General features: G+C 54.9%; 1 protein-coding gene across 5 annotated transcripts in view; it reads right to left on the bottom strand.

The window, feature by feature from the left end:
• PAK4 (p21 (RAC1) activated kinase 4) overlaps nucleotides 1-25,763 on the bottom strand; it is a 46,221-nt gene that overhangs the window by 13,444 nt on the left and 7,014 nt on the right. Inside the window, exons 1-2 of one of the 5 annotated variants that reach the window (XM_029202205.1) lie at nucleotides 7,335-9,234; nucleotides 3,452-3,625 (exon numbers count right to left, since the gene is read on the bottom strand). The exons of 1 other annotated variant lie outside the window; for it this stretch is intronic. The gene's annotated coding sequence lies outside the window, so the exon portion shown is untranslated. Of the gene's footprint in view, nucleotides 1-425; nucleotides 1,285-3,451; nucleotides 3,626-7,334; nucleotides 9,235-25,763 lie in introns of those variants that run through there. 3 more of the 5 variants (XM_029202215.1, XM_029202225.1, XM_029202236.1) reach the window with 3 other exon arrangements.

Below are 25,763 nucleotides of genomic sequence, written 5' to 3'. Positions count from 1 at the left end.
AGTCACAGAGAACCCAGGCACTGATGGCCTGGCCCCAAGGCCAAGCGCACACAGCAAGGAAGCGCGCGGTAAATGTCGCTCACTATCACAGCAGCAGCCAACACTTAGGGAGCACCTACCGTGCCGGCCCCTCTCCTAAGCACTTGACCCGGAGTCCCTCATTTAATCTGCACGCCCGACCCCAGACCAAGGGGCTGTTTTGGGCTTTGTGTTACAGACAAGGAAGACAAGGCACAGAGAGGGCACCCCACTTGCCCAGGTCACACAGCTTGGTAAGCAGAGTGGACACAAGACTCCAACCCTGTCTAACAGAGCCCGGGCCCCGCCAGTTCTCAGAATTACGGCAGGTGCGTCCTTGGAGACTCGTGTGTGCCCGGGTCTGCTTGGTGTTCTGTGTCTAATCGCATTCCATCCTCACCGCTAACCTGTGAGACAGACACGCTCATCATCCCCAGTTCACGGGTGGGGAGACTGAGGCTCAGAGAGGGAAAATCCTTTATCCAGGGCACCTAGAATTAGAACCCAGGCAGTCGGGGACCGAAGTCCAGGCTCTTACCCACCTGTCCTGCGGTGGTGCTTCTGTTTTTGTCATTACCATCATGGTCCTGGCCTCCAACCCTTCCTCCCTCCTTCTCCACCCTCTCTATCCACACCCAGACCTTGCTCTTCCTCTCCTGTCCTGACCCACCTGGGGGTGAGGGTCCCCAGCTCCTCCAACATGCCCAGGCCCCCAGCGGTAGTGTGGGAGGCAGCACAAAGTGGGGCTCCAACCACCGCCACCCCCCACCCAGGAATAAGGAATTACTCGCCTTTTCCACGGGCCTTTGGCCTGTCGGTCTGCAGCAGAAAAGCTGTCCAAGAACCAGTCCCCACCACCAAATGTGGTTTACTGAGGCTCAGCCCCAGTACTCACACCCCTACCACCACCACCATCACCACCACCATGGGGGGCCCATGACCCTGCGCAGATGCCAATGCTGAGCTCACCGACTCCCCGGCACTTAGGTGGAGTGGCTATTTCACTCCCATTTTGCAGATGTGGAAACTGAGGCTCACAAAGGTGAAATCTCTCGCTAAGGTCACCAAGCAGAGGTGGGCCTGGAAGACAGTCTGATCCACTACAGAGTCAACATCCTTAAACTCCTCCCCGTGGCCCACGAGGTCCTGAGAGATCTGCCCATCAGCTCTCCTCCCACACGGCCTCTCACTCACTCTGCCCCAGCCACTCTGGCCTCTTCACTGTTCTTCAAACGTCAGACATGCCCCCACCTCAGGGCCTTTGCACTGGCAGCTTACAACCCCCCCCCACCCCACCCTGTGCTGGAACTCTCTTCTCAGTGATCTCCATAGGGCTCCCTCCCTCCTTCCCTCCACCCACATCTGCACACAAATGTCCCTGTTCCTGTCCTACCACCCTCTATGCCCCTTTCCTTGCTTTATTTTTCCTCATTGCGTTCACCATATACTGTGTGTGTATGTGTTTGCGTGTGTGAGCTTCTTTAGTGTCTGCTTCCACCAGAATGTCAGCTCCACCAGGGCAGAGCCTGTCCTCTGTCTTGCTCCCCACTGTACCCCAATGCCTACAACACTGCGTGGCAGGCACTCAAGGAACACTTGGTGAACGAACACATTCGCCTGTACCCGCTATGCTACACCCCTGCTCAGACACCTCAGACTCTGCCCAGGCAGTACCTGTGAAACTCTGGCAGAGAAACCCCTGGAACTCAGAGGCAGAGGGTGAAGCAGTGACCCCAGCGACACGGAACAAAGGAGGACAGGGTGCAGCCTGCAGCCACCAGCCGGGGCATAGATGCCTCTGAAGCCCAGTGCTTGATCCCTCAAATGCAGGCACATTTCCATCCTACTCTAAAATGTTTATTTCAATTAAAAAAAAAAGTCTTTTTATTTCACACGCGGAACGGGCAGTTTCCGACCTGTCCTAGCAAAAGCTTCACATTTTCCAGTCACCCCCTATGCTCACGTGTTCTACCATCAGACCTTTCATGAGACAAAAATGGCACCACTCTCCCCACCAAGGAAATCAGCGCACGTGGAAGAACCAGATCTGCTAGTGTGATAACACGGTCAAGGGAATGTGTGTGCGTGCGCGTGTAGAGAGCTCCTTCCCTCCTGCCCTCCACCTGCTCCAGCAGCCCTGAATAAAGCTGCCCCCCCATCACCCCGGCAGTGGAGGGAGCTGACTCAGCCAGGGCCCCAGGGCGCAGGGGCAGAGCAGAGGACGCGGCAGGGGCCACAGCTACCCCTTCCTAGTCACCAAAATGAAACTAAAGCAGGAAGGGGGCGATGAGGAAGGGCTCACTGGTCCCAGCCTGCGCTCGCTTCCACCGCTGGTTCCCACCCACCCTTCTGCCATGATCTCCACCCACCAGCTCCAGAAGCCCCCTCCCTGCCTCAGTTTACCGCCTACCTCCCTGGGCGGTGCTCTGATGATGGAGGGGGAGTGTTAACGTGGCAGCCCATGGCAGGCTCTCGCTGCCCCCCGAAACCCCACACCGTTCCTCCTTCACACCTTTGCTCAGCTCTTGCTGCCCACCTGCATTTCCCCCCGCAACCCCCCATTCTCCTCCTGCCCTGAGCCTAGTTCCACCAAGGAACCCTCTGGCACCTTGTCCCCAGACCCTGCCTCACGCTTTGGGACTGACACGTGCTCAAGCCCCCTCCTTGGCAAACAGCTACTCTACCCACAAATGATCCATCACACGCAGCCCCCCACCCCTCTGTCCAATCATCGATGTCTACCGAGGATCGATCTCTGCCAGGCCCGGGGCAGGGGCGCCAGGAGCGTCAGGAATATCCCTGCCCTTGCAGAGCTCACAGCCTAGGGGAAAGGAGGCAGTCAATAAATGAGATAAATCAGAAAAATAGCTAGTAAGTCAGGTGGTAAGTGCTGACGAGAAAAATACAGCAGGGATCAGGAGGGTGTGGAGGGTGAGGGGAGGTGGGAATTTTCAGTGAAGTGGTCAGGGAGGGCCTTGCTGAGGAGGTGACGCTTGAGCAGGGACCCGAGTGGAGAGAGGAGAGGGAGCCCTGTGGGTAGCTGGAGGAGGAGCACCCAGGCAGTGGGAACGGCCAGTGCAAATGTCCTGAGGCAGGAACATGCTTGATGTGGCCAAAGAGCAGAGAGGAGGCCGAGTGGCTGGGGCCGGGTGAGTGAGGTGAGAGAGAAGGGCAGATTGTGTAGGCACTTGTGGGCCGTGGGTAGGACTCTGGCTTTTTGTAAATTTTTTTATGTGGACCGTTTTTAAAGTCTTTATTGAATTTGTTACAATATTCCTTCCGTTTTACGTTTTGGTTTTTTGGCTGTGAGCCATGTGAGATCTTAGCTCCCCGACCAGGGATCAACCAGGGATCAAACCCACACCCTCTGCATTGGAAGGCAAAGTCTTAACCACTGGATCACCATGGAAATCCCCAGGACTCTGGCTTTTACCTGAGTGAGACGGAGCAACAGGAAGGTTCTGAGCAGGGGAGGGATGTGGCCAGACTCAGGTGTTCACAGGCTCCCGGTGGCTGTGTGGGGGGGCAGGGCAGGAGCAGGGACACCTGGGAGGAGGAGGATGCAACAGTCCAGCAGGAGAAGAGGGTGGACGGGACCACGTGGAGCCTGTGGAGGCGGAAGGAATAGGCAGGTTCTGGGCACCCTGTAGAGGTTGAGACGGCAGGATTGCTGAGGACTGACACCACCTTTTGCAACAGCTGGAGCGTGAGCTCCACACGGGGGCAGGGGCTTGGTCTGGTTTTGCCCGTTGCCGCATCCCCCAGAGCCTGGCATCCTGGCATCCAGTCCATTCTCTCCCAGCCCTTAGCATCACCTAACATGTTATATGGTTATGATTGTGTCTGCTGTCTCCCTGCTAAGTCGGTGGCTCGGCGCAGGCAGGAGCAATGCTCTGGTTGGTTACAGGCTGGATCCCAGGTCTCCCCTCAGTGGCTGCTGGGTGGATGGAGGGGACACACGTGTTTCAGCACTGACTCTGGCCTATGCCTGCACCAGGCATGCAGACCAGGCCACAGTGAACCCTCCCGGTGGTTCTTGGGTGTGTGGGTGGAGAGTCCTCTTCCCTCCTGTTTCCCAAACTAGGAAACTGAGGCCCAGAGAGGGGAAGTCACTGCCCAGGGCTGCCCAGCGCCAGGGCACAAAAGCGTCGACTCTGACCCACGGAGAAGGCCTGTCACTGCCCCCTTAAGCCTCCTGCTTCCCAGCAGCCCTGGCTCCAGCCAAAGCTTCTACTCCAGACAAAGGACCTCAGAGGTTTACGGGACAGGAACATGAACAGAGACAACTCTACTTCCGATGACCAAAGAAAGGCTGCTGTGGTTAGCAGGGAATCTGAAGAAATGTTAAACAAAACTCTGCAGGGCTTCCCACCTGGATAAAACTCCCCACTGTGACTTAGCAAGGCCCTGCCCAGTTGGGCCCTGCCACCAAGGGACCCCATCTCCTCCCTGCACTTCACCCCAGCCACGCTGGTCTCCTCCTTTTCAGTCTTGGACACATCAAGCTTGTTCCAGCCTCAGGGCCTTTGCACCCACTGTTCCCTCTGCCCAGAGCTGCATGGCTCCCCTTTCTTGATCTTCAGGTCTCAGTGCAAAGAAAACCTCCTCTGGGAGGCCTTCCCTGACCCCCTGACAAAATTTGCACCCCTGCTTTATACTTCTCCGTGGCATTTATTATCATCTGGCATTATATACCTGTTGACTGTTGGTCCCCCCTCCTTCCCCACCCCCCAGCAGAGTATGGGCTCCCCAGGAACAGGGGCCTTTGTCTGTCTCATTCTTGTCGTACCCCTGGCAGCTAGAGCAGGGCCTGGCACACAGCAGGTACCTGGTAAATATCTGTGCAACGAATGAGTGATGCCATTGCCAAAGTGATGAGGCTGGGCCCTGAGGAGGCGCAGGGAAGGGTGGTGGGGCAGAAGGTGGCCAGGAGTCCCCAAGGCCTGTCCACACTGCCTGGAAATGTGACCTTGATGCCTGTGAAGGAACTGAGCCTCTTTAGAGACTGAATCTAGCTACTTAGTGAATAACCTGGTGTGTGTTCCAAACACAAGGAGCGCCCGGCTGTGAGCCCACTTCCCCGGGCCCTCCCCACCACACGGCCTAGGCTGGGAACTGGAGGAAGTGGTGGTACATTTTGGCCAGAAGCAAGAAGAACATCATACAGGGGGTGTGCCGCCAGAGATCTGCGCTCCCCACGATGGGTGAAAGCCCATAAAAAGACACAGATCGAGGGCCACCCAAGCCTTGGGGAGCAGGGCCTGGAGTCGGCCATGTGGGAAGTGACGAGCAGCCTGCTCTCCGTGTTCTGGCCACGTAAGCGCCATCCTCCCCTCAGCAGGCCTCTGCACTGAGTGCCGGACAAGGACTCGGAAGGCAGCCGATGAGTAAGAGCGGACGGCCCAGGCTCGTGCCCGCTCCACCACTGCCAAGCTGTGTGCCCGCGAGCAAGTGACTCTGGGCCTCCGTGTCCTCACCTGCAAACTGGGGGTAACGATGGTCCCTATCTCCTGGGAGTGTTTGGACGAGCAAACCAGATGACCCATGCAAAGCGCTCAGAACAGCGCCTGCCGCCGAGTGGGCCCTCACTGCTACAGCCTAGCTGCTGTTATCATTACTGGCACTGCTGCTGTTGTTGCTGCTGAACGAATAAAGGAAGGAACAAATAAAGCACAGAGGATGCTGAGCATGGTTTCCCAGAGCAAATGCGCCAGTCTGACTATCTCTGTTTAAGACTGTCCTTCTCCAGGGCTGGGATGGGGGAGCATAATGGGCTCCCATTATGCTCTGATGACCCCTGCCCTCCCAAAGGACAGGGCCTGGGGCCCTCTCAGCCACCCTGTGTCCCCGGCCCTGCCCAGCACAGGGCGAGGCACAGCTCAGAGAGTGTGGCTGAATGCAGAGATGGTGCTTCCTTTACCCCGAGGTGCTCTAAGCCCCCAGGGAGGCCAGGCGGCTCCTGTGGCAGCCCCAGGCTCGGGGGCCCCCTCCCCGCCTGGCCAGGCTCAATAGAGCACAGACACAAAGGGCACTGCTGGTGTCCCTCACCCCCCAGAGGTGCCCAGGGTGGGGATGGATGCCACAACAAACCTGAGAGTGTGGGCGAGCCCCCAGGGACTGGGGAAATCAGATTCGACTTCATTCATTCCTCCCCTGAGGTGGGGCAGGAAGGAGGGAGGGGGCAACAGGTATAAAAGAGGCTCCAGTGGCCTGCCAGGCCCCTCCAACCTAAGTCCTTCCCCGCCATACACATACACACACACACACACACACACACACACACACACACACACACACACACGCATGCACCCAAGACACAGAAGCAAATGAAGTCGCTCCACAGTGCACAGCTATCCTCAGAGACTGACACAGACATGCAACACAGACGTCCAGCCACACAACCACAGAAACATGAGAACACACACACTGGTTGCACGGAAAAGTCCCCAAGCAGCCCGAGACGGAGCAGCCGCTTGCCCCACACTACCCAGGTACCCTGCTGGTGGCTGTACAGGGGCCTGGGCGCAGGAGGGAACATCCCACCCCGAGCCTCAGCAAGTGGGCCGGAGGCAACTGTGAGGTGTCAATGGGAGAAGGTGGGGAAAGCAGTCTTAAGAGGGGCCTGGCTCAGAGGAAGTTCTCAGAACGAAAGGGCCGCAACACTGGGGACCCACGGCTGGGACCCCAAGAAGTCAAGGACCTGGGAGCCCCGCCACAAACAACGTAAAGACCCGTTCACCCCTGAGATGGAGGGACTCTGGAGAGACCCAGAGACACATACAAGGATCCTGGGGGAGCCAAATAACATAACGATACGGACTTTAGCCACCACCTAAAAACACAGCCACGTGCTTACACACACATAATCCCACAAATGCTCCGTTATGGCTGGACTCACTAGGAAGGCAGACCCCAAGACCCTCCACACACCTAGGAGCGCTCCTGAGACAGAGTTAAACCATGAGATCCGCACACAGACCCAGGCATGCCCACAGCCAGCTCCAGGGTCACCAGTGGCCCAGGGAGGCACAACCCCTTGGAAACACCTCCATGCAGACCAGACCCCAGGAATGCGCTCCCACAGAGATGCTCAGGGGGACCCGCGCCAAGGTGTGGGCTAAGCCCCAGCAGATAGACACCTGCCACCGCCCACACGGGCACACACATGGCCACCCCGCCCCTGGCCCCAAGACAGGTGTGGCCCCTGGCGCACGTGCTTACGCTGGCTCAGGTGGCCGTGTGGCCGGACTGCCCTCCCGCACACCCAGGCAGCCCTCCCCCTCCTCCACTCCTCCCCAAGGCCTGGGCCAGCTCACCTCCACCATCCTTTTCCCTCTGTCCTGGGCCACCCGCAGTGGGGCAGGCCGGCAGACAGAGGCTTCCAGCTGAAAGATCAGGGAGCTGGGATCAAGGGGTTCCCCTGCCCACGGAGGTGAGCTGGCTGGGCTCTGCGCCCTGGCCTCCCTGGCAGCGGCTGGTGACGCGGCCCTGCCCTGGCAGGAGTTGAGCTTGGCTGTGGCTCCAGCCCATGGGAGGGGGAGGGGAAGGGTGGAGGGTGAAGGGAGGGCCGGAGGGAGGCGGGGCTGAGCCTGGAAAGCCTGAGCCATGGGGCCCACAACTGTCCCAGCAGAGGGAGGGGCTGGGCAGGGACACAGGAACAGGGGACCCAACCACAGCCCCTGCTTCGTCAGGGTCAGTCTCCCACCACACACGCACACCCCCATCTCACTCCCTATGCCAGGCCAGGTGCCAGGGGCCAGGGAAACAGTGGCTCAGCTTGGGGCTGAGTGCCCGAGAGTGGCTGGCGGGGCAGCCAGGTGTGAAACACTGGCTGGGGCTGTGGTGCAGGACACAGAGACGGGGGATGAGTGGCCTCTTTGACGGGAGGGTGGCTGGAGATCCGGGGCTTGCTGTGTCCCCCTCTCCCTGCACACCCAGGCTGCGATGCCAGCAAGAGCCCCAGAGGGTGCAACGAAGGGGGCCCCTGCTGCTCAGCCCCACTCACCCATTGGGATGAACCCGAGACTTGCGGCCTCACCAGGGGAGATCACGGTAAACAGCCGCCACCCCCATGCCACGGAAATACCTAGGCGTTGAGAGTGGGGCTGGATGGCGGGAATGTGGAGAGGGAAAGGTGGGGACGGCTGGGGCTCCTGTGTCGCTATGCTGGCTGTCTTGCCAGGATGTAAGTAACCTTTCTGAAAATAAGTGGCCCAACTTTCCAGAGAACTTCCTCTGGGCCAGGTCCTGCTCTCAGCATCGACACACATTAAGTCATTTTAGCTCACCACTGCCCTAAATGGGCAGGTACTTTATCAGGCCCATTTTACAACAGATGAACCTGAAGCCTGGAGAGGCTGAGTGACGTGCCCAAGTGGGCCGTCTGTCCCAGCGCCTGTGTCCTAGACCAGCCACTCTGAGCAGGAGGCTAGGGGGCCCAGAATCCCTATCGCAGAACAGGAGAAAAGGACGCTCAGAGAAAGGGAATCTAGAAGGGGTAGTGCAGGCCCACCCCACCTCTGCCTCACACCTTCTCCCCACTTCAGATCTCACTTTCTCTGAGAAGCCTTCCTTGGCCCGGGGCACAGCTCCTGGCACGAAATCTGTTTCTTTCTGTCTCCCCTGTGGGGGGCAGGGGCCGGGGCTGCCCAGTTCATCCCTTTACTGCGGCCCCTTCTGCAGGAAGCCTTCCCTGACACCCCGGGCTCCATCCCTGCGCTGACCCTCAGGCTGTCACCGTCCCTGACCTGTGTCCCCCATTGGTTCACACATTTGCCCCACTCCTGGCACATACCAGGCAAGCCTGTCGGAGGCCCTGGCAATTCAGCAGTGAACAAACCCGACAAAACTCCCTGCCCTGGGGGTGGACAGAAGAGTAGGACTGCTCTCTGACTTGGGTGGGGGGTGGGTGGTCATGTGAGCAGCAGCAATGATCAGATTCAAGCAGGGTCCTGGGCCCTGGGCAGGTACTCGGCTGACGGGGAGCCCAGGGAGAACAGTGAGTGAGCAGGTGGCCCGGGCGGCAGGTGGACAGAGGTGCCTGGGTCCTTCCCACTCCCCTGCTCCGGCACCCTACCACGGCTTCTGCCCCAGACCGACTCCTCCAGGACTTTACCACGGGGACCAGGAGGACTGACTGGCTCCAAGGGCCTGGAAATCCCATCTACCCCCTTCTGTCTACCACCTGCTCACTAAGCCAGGGGCTCCCAGCCAGGCCTGGGGCCACGGCAGGGCAGGTCTGGCCCCTCCCGCTCCCCCCCCATGCCCCAGATCCCAGGCCACCCCCTCCCCCATCAGGGTGGAGCACCTGTCAGGCAGCTACCCAGAGAAGAGCCAAATGGGGCGGGCTCCCCAAACCGGACCGGCTGGTTTGGGCTCTGGTGAGGGAGGCGGTCAGGACTGGGCAGTTCTGACCAGCCAAGGAAACTAGGTCCCAAGGGAAGGGACCGGGGAGGGGGGAGGAAGGAGGGAGCACCCCTCCTCCAGGAGGAAGTCTCACTGGAAACAAGGGATCCTCCTGGGACAGGCCTCAGGGGCAAGGAGAGGTCGGTTCAAGAGCCTCTCACACCGGAACAGATCTTCATTACCAAACTTTATAAACACACCCCAAGCTAGAGACTAAACCAATGAACCCCCATAAAATCCATCGTTCGGATTCTCAACTATTAACATCCTGCCACATTTAGGCTTCATCTATCCCGTCCCTTTTCTTTCCTTCTCTCCGTCTCAGTCTCTGTCCCTTTATAATATGGAACATAGTTCAAAAGCCAATGGCACCAAAGGGAAAACAGGGACAGAACGATGCCCTCCTGCCCTGCCCCACCCCAGCTCAGCCCTGGAGCCACCTCTATTGGAGTTTCTTTGTTTTCTTTCTGAGAGAGCCTATGCACATGTGTGTGTGCACACGCGCGCATACAGAGATGCTTACGCACTTTTAAAACAGCCAGAAATGGCAGCGCACCACACGTACGATGCTTTTGCCAACAGCATTCCTCGGCCCCTCTGCGCCGTTGGCACTAGGAGGAATTTGGCAGGATCCAGTCGAGGTGAAGACACACTGGGGACCTGGCAAGTGCTCTTCCACGTCTACACCCAGGGACACACATGAGAAGGTTCACACAGCACAGTCTGAATCGGCGAGGTACTGGAAACAACACAAATGCTCGTCTACAGGAGATGGATGATGAACTGTGATCTACTAGCTCCGTGGAATAGTACACAACAGTGAGAATGAATGACCCACAGCTACATTGGATGGACATCAAAAACAATATTAAACAGAAGAAGCAAAGCAAAAACCGATACATCCTAGGACTTTGTTCAGAAATAGTTTAAAACCAGACAAAATGAAATATGCTCTTTAGGGAAGCATACAGAGGAGAGCAAAACCAAAGAGAAAAGCAAGGCAGCGACTGCCTCAAAAATCAGGGGAGAAGTTGCCTCCGGGGGGCAAGAGGGCTTGGGACAGGCTTCTGGGGGGCTGGAACCATCTGTGTCTTCAAATGGAGGTGGGGGTTACGTGGGTTTTCCCTTTAAAGTAACTGGTCATACTATACATTTATGCCTTAGGTAGGCTAATAATTTAAAATTAGGATTTTAAATAAAAAATATATATATGTCTAGTGATCTTTCCATGCTTCCATCTCTGCAAAGCACAGCCTTGTTGCTTTAGCAGCTGTGTGGAAGGGCCACGATGTCTTGAGCCAGTCCCCATGGGGCCAGGTCAGTGGTTTCCAGGCATTTGCTCTTACAAACGGTGCAGCAATGATAACCATGTGCAGATGTCATTTCACAGGTGTGCCAGCATGTCTGTGGGCCAAATGCCTACAAGTGGGATTGCTGGGCAAAGCTCAGCACTGCCAAGTTGCCCATTCTCAGCCCCTCCATCGGCCTCATGCCCAGGGTGCTCTCAAACTCGCCCATCTTCCTCAGTCAGACAGGTGAAGTCTGGCCCCTCTCGGCCTAGTTTTCATTTGCGTTTTTGTACTTAGTAATTGTGCATCCTTTCATATTTATAAAAGCACCACAATTCCTTTTCTGCTAAGTGTCTCTTCAAAGCCTTTGCCTCCTGCATGCTGCGCGGCGTGGCCAAAAAAAAAAAAAGTTTTATTTTGGAAATTTCTGGGTCTGTGCTTCCAGTGCAGGGGGCGCGCGCGGGTCTGATCCCTGGTTGGGGAGATCGCACGTGCCATGTGGTATGGCTGAAAAAAAAAAAAAAGCTTTTGCCTGTTTTTCTGCAAGGGTCAGGGAGACCTCTGTAAACCCACCCCAGCTATCCCCACGTCTCCAGCCTCATCTCCCCACCACCACCCCCAACCATGGGCTCCTTCCCACATTCATGGGGTTTGTCAGTAGAAATCCAATGTGCATGCACCAAGTCCAGTCCCAGCTGGTGTGACGGTGCAGCATGGCCCCTGCCCGCTGGGGCCTGCAGTCCAGCATCGCCTGACGAAGTGTGAAATTCCAGCGGAGACGGGTGGCTGGAGGGCTGAGAGTGTGGGGGAGCCAGGCTGGAGCGGGGCAGGAGCCAGGCCACCAGGGAGGCGGGGGAGCAGAGGCAGGCGCTGAGGACGGGCTGGTATTTGGGAGATGTAACTCTGGCTGCCTTGTCTGTGGAGGATGGGATCAAGGGGGCCTGAGAGGGTGTGCGGACAAGTGATGAGACGGAAGCAGTGTTCCAGGAGACTGATGAAAGCAGCCAGTATGGCTGGACACGGAGAGAGGGGCACAGACCAGAGCTATGTCTGCCCCCAAAAAAGCAACGCTTGAGTCAGATACGGGGGGCTGAGGGCAAGGCAGGTGTCAAGGGTGACTTTGAAAGTAGGTAAGTCCTGGTGCCATCTTCTACAAAAGGGAGTGCGAGAGGGGCTCCAAAAATGCCAGGCCCAGGCCCTAGAAGAACTCAATTGTGGAAAAGGTGAACAAAATGGGAAGACTCACTTTCCCCAGTAGTTTCCCCGATAGTTTAAGACCAGCTGTACAGACACAGTAATCAAGACAGTGGGGATAAACACAGTAATCAAGACAGTGGGGATAAACACAGAGCCCGGTGAACGGAATAGAGAACCCAGAGACAGACCCTTACAAATACACCCAACTGGTTTTTTTTTTGCGGCACGCGGGCCTCTCACCGCTGTGGCCTCTCCCGTTGTGAAGCACAGGCTCCGGACGCGCAGGCCCAGCGGCCATGGCCCACGGGCCCAGCCGCTCCGCGGCATGTGGGATCTTCCCGGACCGGGGCATGAACCCGTGTCCCCTGCATCGGCAGGTGGACCCTCAACCACTGCGCCACCAGGGAAGCCCCCAACTGGTTTTTAAAACATTGATTTTTTTCACTGTGGTAAAATATACATAATATTTACCTTTTAACCATTTGTAAAGTGTACACTTCAGTGGCATTAGATACATTCACAATGTTGTGGAACACCTTCAAGGCCTATGCCTCAAATTTCTTCATTATCCCCAAAAAAGATCCTGTACCCATTAAACAATAGCTCCCCACTCCCTCCTTCCCCCCAGCCTCAGGTAACCTCTATTCTACTTTCCTTCTCTATGAATCTGCCTACGCTAGGTGCAATACGTAAGTGGAATCTCACAATATTTCTCCTATGTCTGGCTTATTGCACTAAGCATGTTTCCAAGGTCCACCCACCTTGTAGCATAAATTAAAACTTCATTCCTTTTTATGGCTGAATAATATTCCCTTGTGTGTATGCACCAAATTTTGTTTATTCATTCATCTGTTGATAGACACTTGGATCGTTTCCACTTTTTAGGTATTGTTAATAATGCACCTATGAACATTAAAGTATACAAATATCTGTTCAAGTCTCTGCTTTCAATTCTTTTGGATGTGTACCTAGCAGTCGAATTGCTGGGTCATATGGTAGTTCTATATTTAACCTTTTGAGAAACCACCAAACTGTTTCCCACGGCAGCCGCACCATTTTACATCCCCACCAGCAGTCCATAAGGGCTCCAATTTCTCTGCATCCTCACCAATACATGTTATTTTCCTTTCTTCTTTTGATAATAGCCATCCTGGTAGGTGTGAAGTGGTATCTCACTGTGGTAACTTATTTTTGACAAAGAAGCATAAGCAATTCAACGGAGGAAAGACAGCATTTTCAACAAATGGTACAGGAACAATCAGACATCCCTATGCTAAAAAATGAACCTTCATCTAAACCTCACACTTGCACAAACCTACATTCATAATGGATCACAGGCTTAAATATAAAATGTGAAACTATAAAACTTTTAGAAAACAAACAAATCGTCAGGATCTAGGGCTAAGCACAGAGTTCTCAGACTTGATACCAAAAGCATGACCTGTAAAATGAATAAAGCAGACCTCATCAAAATTAAAAACTTCTGCTCTGCAAAAGTCCATGTGAAGAGGATAAAAAGCCACAGATTGGGAGAAAATATTTGCAAGCCACATATCTGACAAGTGATTAATATCTAGAAGTGATAAAGAACTCTCAATACTCAACAGTAAAAAAACCCCAAACAATCCAATTAGAAAATGGGCAGGAGACATGAGACATTTCACCAAAGGGGATACACAGATGGCAGATAAGCTCATGAAAGGATGTTCAACATCATTAGCCGTTAGAGAAATGCAAATGAAAGCCACAATGAGTTATCATTACATGCCTATTAGAACAGCCAAAATAAAAAATAGTGATAACACCAAATGCTGGTGAGGACACAGAAAAACTGATCACTCATACGCTGCTGGTGGGAATACAGCATGGAACAGCCATTCTGGAAAACAGTCTGGCAGTTTCTTTAAACATGCATCTACCTTACTTTCCAGCAGTTGCACTTATGGGTATTTGTCCCAGAAAACCGAAAATTTACATTCACACAAAAACCTGTATGAGGCTGTTTATAGCAGCTTTATTTCTAATAGCCCCAAACTGGAAACAACCCAGATGTCCCTCAATGGGTGAATGGTTCAATAAACTATGGCACATCCACTGCTGAGCAAGAAAAAGGAATGAACTATTGACACAGGCAACAACCTGGATGAATCTCCAGAGAGCTATGCTGAGTGAAAAAAAGCCAACACCAAAAGGTGACGTACAGTGTGATCCCATTTACATAACGTTGAAATGACAGAATAATAAAAATGGGGAACAGATAGATGAGTGGTTGCCAGGAGTTAGGGACAGGCCAGGGAGGGGATGTGGCTATAAAAAGGCATCAGGGGGGATCCTTGTGATGGAATGTTCTATATCTTGACTGTATCTGTGTCAATATCCTGGTTGTGGTCTTGTACTAACCATAATTTTGCAAGATGTTATTATTGGGGGAACTGGGTAAAGGGTACAGGGGCTCTCTCTGTGTTATTTCTTACACGTCCAAGTTAATCTACAATGATCTCACAATAAAAAGCTTAATTAAAAATATTAATAATTAAAAAAATATTAATAATTTACTGAAAATGCCAGACCCTTTCCCACCTTAGAAGATGCTATTCATTCTCCTTGGAACGCACAGCTTTCCATACACTAACTCCTGCTCCTTTTACAGCCCTCAGCACAGATGTCTCCTCCTCCAGGAAGCCTTCCCTGATTTCCTAGGGTGGAGCCAGGGCTTGCTTCAAGTTCTCGGGGCCTCCTCCACCAAAGCCATGACCCTCGGGCCTGTGCTTTCCTCAGGGTCACTCTGGGCTGTCACTGCTTAGTGCTGTGTCTGTCTCCCATCACTGGACGTGAGAGCAGGGCCTCGGGCAGACAGGTCACCATCCTGTCCCAGACATCAGCCAGCACAGGGCTGGACTCAGAGGAGGCACACAGTGAAAGAGTGAGGGACAATAATGACAATAATACTCTCAGCTAACACTTGTTAAGAGGTTTCTATGTGCTAGCTCTCTTTTGAGTGCTTTACATGGATAAAATAACCTTTATAACAATCTCATTTTACAAATGGGGAAATTGAGGCCGAGGGGGGCTGGAGGGGAGCCACGAGCCCAAGGTCACCCAGCTAGTAGGTGGCGGAGCTGGGTAGCAAACCCAGGCCTTCAGATCCAGAGCCTTTGATAGTCATCTCCACCCCACAGGGCTTCTCCATGAAAGGCTGGATGAGACTGGCTAACAGGGGAAGCAGAGGGGCAGAGGAGGCAGGGAAAGAGAAGAGACCCTCCCTGCACCCAGCCCCCAATCCATTCCCACGTGGCGGGGGGGGGTGTCTCACCCTTCTCCAGGGAAGGCCCCTCCGTGGAAGTGACAGATCTGGGATGGCACCAGAGCCCCCTTCACACCTTACAGGTGTCAGGGAAGGCCCCTTACAGGTCATGGGCCTACAGCTGAATCCCAATTGTCAACCTGGGAAGCTGGCAGCGCCCTCTCCGGACAGGGACTACCCACCTTCATTTGAGGCAGAGGTGTCACACCCAGCTGGAGCAGGGGGTGGCAAGCCAAGAGGAGCCCCAGAGCGCCCTCCTGCGGCTCCACCGGGGCAGGGATGCTTTCATCTGGCTATGGGGAGAGGCTTCCATCTGACCCATGCTGGGGAGCATGCGACTTCACTTACCCACCCTATTGAGAGCAAGCTGCAGCTGAGTGCTGGCGGTCTGGAGCCATTTACATACAGTGTTAAAACCTGCAGAACAATATGGGATACTATTTATGGAAGCAACAAGGAAGCACAGTGAGTACCTGCGGGAGGGGACCCAGGGGACTTTAACCATGGCAAGCGTTTTTTCTCTCTTAGTTGGGCAACAGGCCCAAGGGAGTCCATCAGGTGATTCTCTGATCTCTTGAGGGCAACTGTAATCTTTCATGATTCACAAACGAACAGGCAACAATTAAAAGGAAGAAAAGAGGGCTGAATTTATTTGATAAACCTGGAAAGAGCACACAAAGGAGGGGGCTTCTAGGGTGCTGGCAACGCCTGTCTTCTTGATCTGGTGGTCGTTAGAAGGGCATGTGCTTTATGATCATTCACTAGACTGAACAGAGAGGTCTCACGCAGTTTTCTGTACGCGTGTCATATTTTACACTCTGGTGCAGGAAACACCAGGGGTAGCAATTCTGACAGCTGGAAGCTTCCTCCACACTTGCAGGTGTCCGCAGACAGTCTCTTTCGCTCTCTGTCCATCTCTCTCTCTCTCTCACACTCACACACTCCCAAGGCTGTAACTGCTGCCGCGATCAGAGCAGTAGCCCCCCTTGGCCCCTTGCAGCTCTTGGGCTGTTTCCTGCAAAGGAGACAAAGGCCTGGAAGCAGCCAGACTCAGCCTCAGCCCCAACACCCAGGTCTCTGCACATGCCCAGCACTCTGGTGTCCTGCGTGGATCACACTACTCATGGAACCTTTCTGGCCACGGGGAAGTATCTATCCACGGCGTCCCTACCCTGGGGTGCCACAGCCGGTCACCCAGAGTGGAAGGAGTTAGTTAAGATTTGGTAGGGTCCCCAGGGTGGGGACAGCCCTAGCTGCCTCACCTGTGCCCTGCGCTGGAGACAGAGGATACCAGCGAGGCCAGCTACAGAGCCTTACGTGCGCGCACCACACTAGGGCAAGACAAGGCAGTGAGCAGGGTGCTGTGAATGCCTCCATGCTGCAGACGAGGAAAGTGGGGCTCAGAGAGGGGAGGTGCTGGCCCAAGGTCACACAGCATGTATTAGAGCCAGGATTCCATGGCAGGTGTGACCCAGGCCAGAGTCCACTCACTTAACCACGTTCAGGCTCTTATTCATCCCGTTCAGGCTCTTATTCGGTCCCGCACTCAACAATTCTTTATTATGCACTCAGTATGTGCCAGGCATTGTTTTAAGCCCTGGGGATACAGCAGTGAGTAAGATAGTCCCTCCTTCCCAGAGATGACATCCTAGTGAGTGAGACGGAGTTAAGACAACACACAAGTAAACAAAAAAGTCTGTAACAAGTGGGAGAGGGGACAGTGGGGGGAGGGGTGTCTCTGAGAGGGCGGCATTTGGACAAGAGCAGGGGAGTGAGGGAGCCACGTGAGGATCCAGGGAAGAGTTTTCAGGGTGGAAGGAACCACAACTGCAAAGGCCCGAGGACTGAAGCCTGCCTGGCACATTCCAGAATGCCGGAGGAGGCTGGCCAAGGAGGCTGGCGTGGCAGGAAGGGAGGAAGGGTGGAAGGGGAGAGTGGCCCGGCTGAGGTCAAAGAGAGTCTACACTAAATGCAGAAGAACAGCGGCTCCCGGCGCCCAGGCCTCTTGACCACAGGCCTCCAAGGGAGGTGTGGTCCCCCTACCAGCATCATGTTAAAGAGGAGGAAGCCCGTGGGGGATGGGAAAGCTTCCCAGGGTGGCCCTGCTGGCCAAGGGCAGAACTGGGGCAGGTGTCCCTAAAGCTTAACCGCCAGGCCAGGCTGAAGGATGGGGGTGGGGCTGGGGGTCAGGGACGGCTCTCAGCTGGGCGCCTCTGGTCCCAGCAAAGCAGGAGCCCAAAGCTGTGCACTTATGACAATGGTTCACTGTAAGCCAGGGGCTCACACACAGCCCTTTGCTCCCAGGCCCCGGCCATTCTGGAAGTCAGGCCTTTGGCTTCCTCCCGCTCCGCTCCGCTGTAGCTGGGTACCAGCCTTACTAGGAGTGACTTAAGAACTTTTTTTTCAATCCACTCACTTAAAAAAAAAACTTAATTAAATTTATTTTAAAATAGTCACTCAGACACAAATGTTGGCCTGATGTTCCCACAGAGCACCGCCTATGAAATAAGGGAACCTGAATCCAGTAGCGCCTCTAGGCCTAAGGCCCAATATACAGGAAGTACAGAGGACAGAGGAACATGTGAAATGACACCACAAAGATGCATCAGTGAGATCCAGAGTGTGGAAACTTCCAGAGGAGAGAGGACCAGGGTTTTTGACAGATCAATGACCCAATAAGCAAGCACAGGAAAGAGCCGCCAGGGGAAATCCTACAGACTACAGAAGCCTTAAGGGGCCTATCAACCGAACGCAAAGCAGACCCTGTCTGGATGCCAAGTCAAACAAACACATGAAAAAGGATGATAAGACAGCTGGGGAAATGTGAGGATATTAAGGAAGTACTGGTTCTTTTTCTCCTGTGACAATGGTATTGTGTGTGTGTGTATGTGTGTCTGTGTGTTTTAAGGATTCCTTATCTCTCATGGGCAAAAAAAATCTGAGATACTTATGGCTGAAGTCTATGATGTTTGAGAAGTGCTTGAAAAGAATCAGGGAGGTGGGGATGGGGTACAGATGAAAAAGCCTGGTGGTTACTGATAACTGCTGAAGCTGGGGACGGGGACGTGGGGAGGCCATCAGACCATTCTTCAGAGCATGTGTGGACACTTCCATTATACAAAGGTTTTAAATGTTTTGCAAAAGGAAATGTGACCTAGTCATAACAGTGAAGAATTATGGATCGCTCACCCCGTGAACCTTAATTACTAAATCCAAACACATATCCCGCCTCTAATAACTGTAACAGTAATCACGGCAACAGTAACCAGAATGACGTAATGACGACAGTCCTGTGCTGGGTGTTACACACACGCTGGCTCAATTCTCCCAGCCACCCTGGGAGGCAACAAGAATCCTTCTCCTCTGGCTCCAAATGGGAACCAGTGCAGAGATACCCAGGGCTCAGGGCCTGGCCTCAGGTCACAGAGGAAGCTCTGTTGGGGGTGGCTGAGGCTGGCGGGGGAGCTGCATGCCCAGCCCTTGCTGGGATGGGGTCGGGGAGAGGAGGCCAGAGAGCCCTTGGTGAGTGGGGACACACAGGGGCACTGGACTCTTGGTCCCCCTCGTTCCCATCAAACAATAACGGCTCCTGCAATGCAATATTCACATATTAGCACAAACCTTTCCTGAAATTAAACCATGAGCCACCCCACGGGAGCCTGAAATGGTAACCAGCAACAGATGACAACACCAGATCTGGGGCCCACGGGATTTGTTAGGCTCCACCCCACTGGATGGTCCTCCCTGCAAGGTTGCAGAGCCAGCCCCAGTACCCCCAGCCCCTGACCATCAGTGGGATGGGTGCCCTGCCTCCCACCCTCTCCCACGCCAGGTGCCAGGAGGAGCAAGGGAGGCTGGAGTGTGTGTGGCAGGGGGAGCCTGTGGAAGGAGGGAAGCCCTCCTTCCGGTTCTTGTCCTGGGCCTGTAGAAACCATCTCCCCTCTGTGGCTTCAGCAGGATCCTGGCTCTAAACAGGGAAGCTAAGGAAGCCTCTTCAGGGGAGGAGGGAAGCAGAAATTGAGGGAAAGAGGGAGAGAGATAGGAGGCAGAGACACAGGTAGAGAAAGACAGGAGCAGGGCGGGGACAGAGAGATAGCTGCTCAGACAGAGGTCTGGAGGGCCCAGGGATGGGAAGACAGGACAGCGACAGAGGCTGCACCACCAGGCACGGACGCCTTCTTTGGGCCTCAGCTCCCTTGTCAGTAACATGGGAATAATAATCATATCTTCCTACAGTGTGCTCATGGAGGTGACATGACTTAATCATGCCATGTCAGAAACCCAGGAAAGTACCCAAACCCAGGAAATCGCAAAAGCTAATATATGTTTCCTATCATTCTGTAAGCCAGTGGCTCTCATCTCGGTTCAGGGAGCTTGAAAAAACCTCACAAAACCCAATGCTCAGGCCTCACAGCCAGAGATTCGGATTCAAATGGTCTGACCTTGGACCCCCGCATGGATGCCTGCACCAGGTAACCCTAATGTGTGGCCAGAGGTGAGCACGGGATTAGGGGTGGGGGGCCTGGACACACAGTCCCAGGCCTGCGTCCTCGAGGGGTGGTGTAAAGTGAGACAGACTGATGGGGGTGTAGGCCTTAGGGGCTGAAAGGGAAAGGGCGGGGCAGGGTGAGTGCCCAGGAGGCCCCCCTCTCTGCCTGCCCACCCTCCCCCACCGTAGCCACCGGGAGTCTGGGGCCTGCTGAAGAATGCAAGGAATGAAGCCAGGCCTGGCACGGCCATCTCCAGGTCCCCGCCCCTTTCACAAACTCCCAAGAGCCCTTCCCTGGTCAGGTCACTGGCCAGATTGCCAACCACCGCCCCCGGGAAGGCCTCAGCAATCACTCAGTCCTCCGGGCCTGAAGCCCGCACCCAGCCCTCTCCTCAGAGCGCCCATCCTGAACCCCTTCTCCTCTTGGGTCCTCCGCAATCCCAATGCTGGACCACAGGGCACAACCCAGGAGAGAAGTGCTTATCAGTGGTGGAGGGAGTGACACTGACAGCCAGCCTGTGGCTGGCAGAGTTTATCACCTGCTCTGGAGGCAGGAGTGGCCTGAGAAGGCTTCCCAGAGGTGGTGACCTTTAGGCCAGGACCCAAAGAATAAATGAGGTGAGAGCACTAAAAAAAGGCCAGCGAGGCTGAAGTGCAGCCGGCAAGGGAGGGGGGCAGGGCCTTGCCGACCAGAGGCGGGACTAGGTCCCCCACCACCCCAGCAGTGGGAACCATAGAAGGATTTTAAGCAGGGCAGGGACCCACTCTGACCTCACCGGCATCTGCTGCCCTCCACCCTGTTCTCTCCCAGGGACGGAGAATCGCAGCTGGCCTCCTGGGGGTGCCGGGGTATCCCCAGATCCTGCCATGGCTACGGGGTAAGGGCTGGGCCCTGGCTCCTTCCCGCCACGCTGTAAGGAGACCCCAGCGCTGCTGCTTCCTGCATCCCTGAGCCTGTTTCCCGATAATTAAACCGTAAGCTGGTTAGTCAAGGAAAACCTTTAATTAGCCCTTGAAATCATTCAGGAAAATTACAACCTCCTCTCTGGCACCCTGCCTGCCCTCTGCCAGGGCCCAGGGGCGGTGCCAGGGAGAAAGCAGGGAATGGGGGAGGTGGGCTCCTGCCTCTGCTGTGAGAGCCTCACCCAGCAAAGCCAAGCCCAGTGAACAAGGCGCCTCGTGGGAGAGGAGGCCACAGGCTCCCCCTGCCACACCACAAAGTGCCTTGGAATAAATCCAGCAGGCGGTGGGCAAGGCCCAGGCTGGAAAAGTGTGATACTTTGCTGAAAGGCATCAGAGAAGACATAAATAAATGGAGAGACAGGCCACGTTCATGGACTGGGAGACTCAATGTCACGTCTGTGTGTGTGGCAAGATGCTTGTCTCATCTCTAAATGGAATTATGAAAAGTCAAATAGCCGAGACACTCGGGAAGAAGGACATGTGGAAGGGCTTGCTCTCCACACCAGCGAGACTTACTATCAACTACAGAAATTAGGACAGTGGGGTACTGACACAGGACTAGGCAAACCAAGCATGAGAAAGGAAGAAAGTACCCAGAAACAGGCCCACTTATACAGAGAGATAATTTATGACACAGGTGGCAGGGGAGAAACGCTGGTTTGTAATAAATGGTACATGGATGACTGGGGATCCAGATGGACAATGTGAAACTGGGTGCCTATCTCACACCACACATACACACTCCAATTCTAGCACAAAGGAAAACTAAACGTGAAAAGCAGAACTATAAAACTATAAAGGAAATGGGTGATAACTGACTGCATTAAAATTAAAGGCTTCTGTTCATCAAAAGACACAATAAAAAAAGTGAATGGACTTCCCTGGTGGTCCAGTGGTTAAGAATCTGCCTTCCAATGCAGGGGACGTGGGTTCGATCCCTGGTCAGGGAACTAAGATCCCACACACCGCAGGACAACTAAGCCACAACTACTGAGCCCGTGGCCTCAACTAGAGAGCCCATGCGCCACAACTAGAGAGAAGCCTGAGTGCTGCAATGAAGAGCCCGTGTGCTGCAAGTAAGATCTGATGCAGCCAGATGAATAAATAAATAAATATTAAAAAAAAAAAAAGTGAAAAGACAGGCCATGGACTGAGAGAAGGCAGGAGTACCATCTAGGAAACACATGTTCTTGACCAGAATCTAGAATTTAACTCACAGAAATTCAAAACAAAAACGCAGACAGGGAATTCCCTGGCGGTCTAGTGGTTAAAAAAAAGTACAGACAGCCAGAGGAAAAAGAGGCAAGTGACCCGAATGGGCCATTCATAGGAGGGGCGCTCCAGATGTTTGAGGAGCATGTGAAAAGCTGCTCCAACACCCCGAGGAGATACCACCACATCAGGTTAGCACCAGCCGGTAGGATGGACCCAGTACTCACTACTGGTGCCACCCTCACTGCCCTCATCTCTGAAATGGGTTGAATCCTTCCAGGAAGGACTGAGTAGAAACAGCGTGGGAGTTGTGTGCGGGCACTGGGCCTGGCACGTGCAAACCCGCGATTAGTTCTCCTTATTAATCAGCCTCAGGAATAAGGACTCCCCAGGCCCAAGGTCTTTTCAGGCCTTCTCCTGCCTCTGACCTGGGAGGTCGGGGGTGTGGCTAGAAGGCTAAGAGCCCAAGAGATAGGCTCCATCTGGGTAGCAACTGGGTCTGTTTATCTACCACAGTGTCCCCGGAGGCCACAAAGGGCCAGGCGCTCCAGAGTATTTGTTGGAAAAAAGGGTAATAAACCAATCACATGCATATTTCTATGCCAGGCACTAGGATACGTATGTTAGGAGCAGAACTTTACACATGCCCCAGGACACGCAGAGGAACCTTAGTTCTAGAGGAAGAAATTGAGACATGAAGAGGCCCGAGTGGCTGCCAAGATTCGAATCCAGAGCAGTGGGAGAATGCCAGTCTTCCTTCAACTCCTGGAAGGCTCCTTGCGCTCTCCCGCCTGGAACCTCTGCCCAGGCAGCTCCCTCAGCCTCGACAGTCGCCCTCCTCCTCCCTGAGTTCATCCTTCAAGTAGCAATTCCTCCTTAGGAAAGCCTGCCCTGTAAGTCTCACGTTGGGGGCGGGGCGGGCGGGGGGGGGAAGGACACCCCCCCACATCATACATGCTGGCAATGACACTCTCCGCTTATTATGGCTTGTTCATTCATTCGGCCCACCAGTGTTTACTGAGCGACTACTACAAGTCAAGCCCTGAGATACAACAAGGGACGCAAGAATCCCCCCCCCCCACACCGCCACGAAGCTAAGTCATTCAGGGCGGGGTGGGGAGGGGCGGGCCGAGAGGACACTAACCCACATGCCCACAGTCATAACTAAGGATCAGTAGTGAAGGTGAGTGGACCAGGAGAACCAAGCAGGGGAAGGTGGGGAGAGAGAGTGACGGCGCTACTGTAGACAGGAGTCAGGGAGATCTGCCTGGATGCAGGGATGCGAGGTGCTGCAAACACAAGGGAGCAGCATGAACAGAGGGCCTGAGGCAGGACCAGCCTGGAATGCTCCAGGAATAGGGCGGCAGGAGAGGAGTGAAGGCGAGCAGGGAACCTGGGCCAGGATCTTGTGGGGCCTTGGAGGCGTTCCCAAAAGAGATGAAGCCACGGGAGGCCGCCCAGCAGGGCAGGGAACCCCTGGCTGGGCACGGGGACAGACTGTGGGGGCAGCGGGGGAGTGAGGAGGCGGCCACATGGCCCAGGCAGGAGTGGAGGGCGGCTGGAACCAGGCGGAGACAACAAGGAGTGGGAGGCGCTGGGGTCTAATCTGAGGCAGAACAGCCGGCTTTTTTTTTTTTTCTTTTTCTTCAGTACGCGGGCCTCTCACTGCTGTGGCCTCTCCCACTGCGGAGCACAGGCTCCAGACGCGCAGGCTCAGCGGCCATGGCTCACGGGGCCAGCCGCTCCGCAGCATGTGGGATCTTCCCGGACCCGGGCACGAACCCGTGTCCCCTGCATCGGCAGGCGGACTCCCAACCGCTGCGCCACCAGGGAAGCCCCAGCCGGCTTTCTTGACATCGTGGATGTGGAGGATGAGGACAAGAGAAGCCAGGATGACGCCAGATTCCCGGTCCCATGGAGAGGACGAATGGGGTGCCCGTGAACGAGGCAGGGTTGCTGGGAGGAGATGGGGCTTGGGAGTCTGGTCTATTTTACCTGTCTCCGCATCACTCTTTGGTCAAGGTCTGGGTCGCCTGCCAGACTGAGCCCAGCGAGGGAGCCTGCTGTGTTCACCTCCAGGTCCTGGCACCCGGGGCCCCAGCACAGGGCTTATCAAGGAGTAAGCACGGGACTCCCATAAGTGGGATGGGTAAGAGCTGGCATGGGTAGGAGCCCAGGGAGGAGAAAAGGACAAGAGGACTCATCTCAGCGATAAGACGCACACATGTTACTTCTGTAGGAGAAGAGAATATAAAGTGTTCCAAGGTCAGTTACAAAGTCTGAGAGACCCAGTGCAGGGAGGACGAGCAGCACTGCTGGGCGGGCGCGCAGTTACGGCCACTCTGGACAGCTGCGTGGCGGGCTCTGCTAAGGGGGTGAGACTCGACTCTCTGAGCTGAGCACCGCAGCCCGGACGTGATCCCTGGAGAAGTGCATGCACACAGGTCCCAGCAGATGTGTTCAAAGAGCACAGTCACCCCCGCGCAGCAGGGGCGGAGAAGTAAGTTATGATTAGAAGGCTGCCCAGCAACGAGGGCGAATGAACCACTCACACCCACAACCACATGGCTGTGCCTCACAGACCAAGGATGAGGGAGGGCAGACCCAGACGAGGATGTGCTGCAGGAGTCCCTTTATGTGAAGTCCCCAGGCAGGCGAGGTGGCAGGCTATAACTCAGGATGCACACCTGGTAAAACCTCTGGAAAAGCGGGGGCCTGGTGACCCCCAAGGTCAGGGAGGTGGCCTCTACTGGGGTTGTGGTCAAGAGGGCATGGGAGGCTCCTGGGGTGCTGTGTTGGCAGTCTTCGCCTAGGTGTGGTGAAATGCTGCTCACCTTATAACTACCTGTTAAACTGACATGGGCACTGATGCACTTTTCTATAGGCATGTTACCCTTCACCACTGTGGAAGGTTTAAAGAGGTGGAATCATCAAGGTACATAAATACACAAATAATCTGGGGCCAGATTTGGAGGAAGGGAGCTGGGGAAGTGGCTGCAGGCAGCAGAGGAGGGGTCCCTAGGGAGAAAGAAAGCGCGAGAAAGAGAGCGTGTGCCTGCGCACAGGACTTGGGGGGTTGTCCTCACCTGAGGGACAGTAGGAGCCCAGCCCTCCCGCAATGCCCTACTTCCTCCCCATTCCCAGCACTCGCGTGGAGGGCTGGCAGGAGGGGCGGGGGAGGGGGAGGAGGCCCAGGCGGCTTCCCCATGTGTGGGAGTGGCTGAAAGCCGCCAGGGGAAGCAAGCCCGAAACTGCCACACAATGCCGCTTTATCAGAGTTTCCAGGGCCGGGCTGGGGCACTGGGGTGGGAGCAGAGGGCCCAGGAGGGAGGCTCTCTATGTGGGGCCCCTGCCCGGCGTCCCCACCTGTCAAGGTGTGCCCTCCAGAGCTCCCCTGCAGCCGGCTGGGAAGGGAGGAGCCTTCTAATCCCTCCGCTCAGTTAGCGGGTGGCAGGGGGAGCCCGGGGCCAAACCCCAGCCCTGCTGGCTCTGACACCAGGCTGGTCTCCCAGGTTCTCCATTTCCTCCCCTTAAAAGTGGGATAATAAGAACATCTACATCTAGGACTTCCCTGGTGGTCCAGTGGGTAAGACTCTGGGCTTCTACTGCAGGGGGCCCGGGAACTAAGATCCCACATGCTGCTAACAAAAAACCACCACCACCAAGAAAACAAGAACGTCTACATCTTGGGGTTGCTAGGAGGATGTGACAAGTTCGTTCACTCAAAGCACACGAAACAGTGCCTGCTAATACTAATAATATAGAGTAACACTGTGAGTACTAATACCGGCAGCTATCCGTCTTTGAACACTTACTATGCATTTTGTCTGATGAGTATGCATTTATATCCTCAAAACAACCCTGTAAAGGAGGTATCATTATCATC

Source organism: Monodon monoceros, unplaced genomic scaffold, assembly GCF_005190385.1.
Source record: "Monodon monoceros isolate NGI ecotype Baffin Bay Population unplaced genomic scaffold, NGI_Narwhal_1 Super_Scaffold_10, whole genome shotgun sequence".
In the NCBI taxonomy this organism is placed as follows: Eukaryota; Metazoa; Chordata; class Mammalia; order Artiodactyla; family Monodontidae; genus Monodon; species Monodon monoceros.
This window is presented reverse-complemented; position numbering and strand designations above follow the sequence as displayed.